We start from the raw sequence: 1773 nt of genomic DNA, 5'->3' as shown, positions 1-1773 counted from the left end.
TAATAACAATTCTAAGGACATAAAAGTTCATTGATTTTGGCATCAGACAGACCTGGGTTAAAATGGGGGTTCCTACCACTTATTAGCTTTTTGAGAACAAATTATCTAATAGAGAACAAATTATCTAATCTCTCCTCTGAGTCTCACTCTGTAAAACAGGTAACATCCTCATGAAGCTTGGCTGTAAGGATTACAAAATCACACATGTGAAGCACAGGACCTAACACATAAGTATTCAATACAAATTAATTATGAATTTAGGCTAATTACCCATCCTAGTTTGCATGGGACAATCTTGGTTTGCACCTGTTGTCCAGGAAAATAATGTTCCTTTTTTTCTTAAAAGCATCGTAGCTAGGGCAATAAATTATGTGGTTACCTTAACAACGATGATGAAAGAGGTTGATATCAATTAGAGTATTATATATTATGACTTCTCGGATCTTGAAGCAAAAATATCAAATGTCACACAAAATAACTTGAGATTATACTCCTGTAATATAGTCTACTGTTAGTTCATTTAGTTATTCAATAAACATTTAAATACTATTTATTTATACTCATCCCATTCCAACAGTGATTAAAGGAAGCAAATTTCTATTTTGTTCTTTCTGTTCTATACAGGTACTGGCAAATTTCAGACATTATTTTAAAAGAAAACTGACAGAGCACTAATGAGGTTCCAGCTACTCAGAAACACTACCCTTTGAATTCCCAGTGAAAAACACCCATTCTGACCATTAAGAACGCCCGACACCAACTAACATATATCAAAGAAGCCCATTCAATTACAGGGCCCCCAAAACAGAATAAATATTTTAAAACATGCATTCTACACATAAATCATCAGGAGACGCAACAAAAAATAAAATTACCTGACTGTTATGACATAGTATTGTATACAATAAACTGGATTTTAGTTTTCTTCACTCTCTGCTCTAGAAAAAAAAAGAATCCATTATTCTTCCTCTTTTATAAGATAGACATTTTCTTTGTAACAGACACATCCTAAAAATTACATATCCTATGTATTTTAGATACACACCCGCCATAATTCAACCTAATTCCACATTAGTATTAGGATACTTGGTGAGACTAAGAAGGTCAGAGGGAACCAACAATCTTATATGTTAGATAGAAGATATCTTTTAAAGGCTGACAACCCATCTACCTTTTAATATAACCTTACTTAAAATGGACTTTTACGCATCAGATCAGTAATTATTTTCAGATTCTCACAGTTACTTTCAAGAACTTATTCGGTACATTACACTAGCCTAAGGCAGGAACTAAAGTATGAAAAATCATCAGGACATCTTAGGCTAAAGAAAAACACTTTTTCAGTAAGAGAAGAGTATCCTAAAACAAAATTTAAAAAATATTTAGATTGGGCTTCCTGGATATTTTATTTCTACAACTTAGAAAACTGATTCTGGGGCAGCGATAACTGTGCCTGCCTGCTCTCAAGTCATACAGGAGGGACATAATATACCTGATGGGGTGATAAGTGTATTTTGTCTTCAATAATGACAAGAATTTTTTAAAAAATGACTAATAGTAGTTTATTTCTTCCTCCTTTCAATCATCCAAAGCCACTGCGGTTAATTCTGATTCAGGAAATGCGGACTCCTTATTTCCAGCAAAAAAATAATTATTGTGGGGCCTTGCTATGACTGAATGACAACCTAATATAAATGCTTCCTCTTTCTGCAAAACGAAAGAACGACCTAAATAGACAAGCCTGCTAGGCCTCAGATTCCCGGACTAACCTGT

The 1773-nt window shown here is 33.8% G+C and overlaps 1 protein-coding gene across 1 annotated transcript in view; it reads right to left on the bottom strand.

The window, feature by feature from the left end:
- RLIM (ring finger protein, LIM domain interacting) overlaps window positions 1-1757 on the bottom strand; it is an 18563-nt gene extending 16806 nt beyond the window's left edge. Inside the window, exon 1 of the mRNA XM_010856803.1 lies at window positions 876-1757. The gene's annotated coding sequence lies outside the window, so the exon portion shown is untranslated. The remainder of the gene's footprint in view (window positions 1-875) is intronic.
- Window positions 1758-1773: the final 16 nt, after the last annotated feature.

This window comes from Bison bison, unplaced genomic scaffold (genome assembly GCF_000754665.1).
Source record: "Bison bison bison isolate TAMUID 2011002044 unplaced genomic scaffold, Bison_UMD1.0 scf7180017854400, whole genome shotgun sequence".
Lineage (NCBI taxonomy): Eukaryota > Metazoa > Chordata > Mammalia > Artiodactyla > Bovidae > Bison > Bison bison.
Note: the sequence above shows the minus strand (reverse complement) of the source record. Positions and strands in the feature narration are given on the sequence as shown.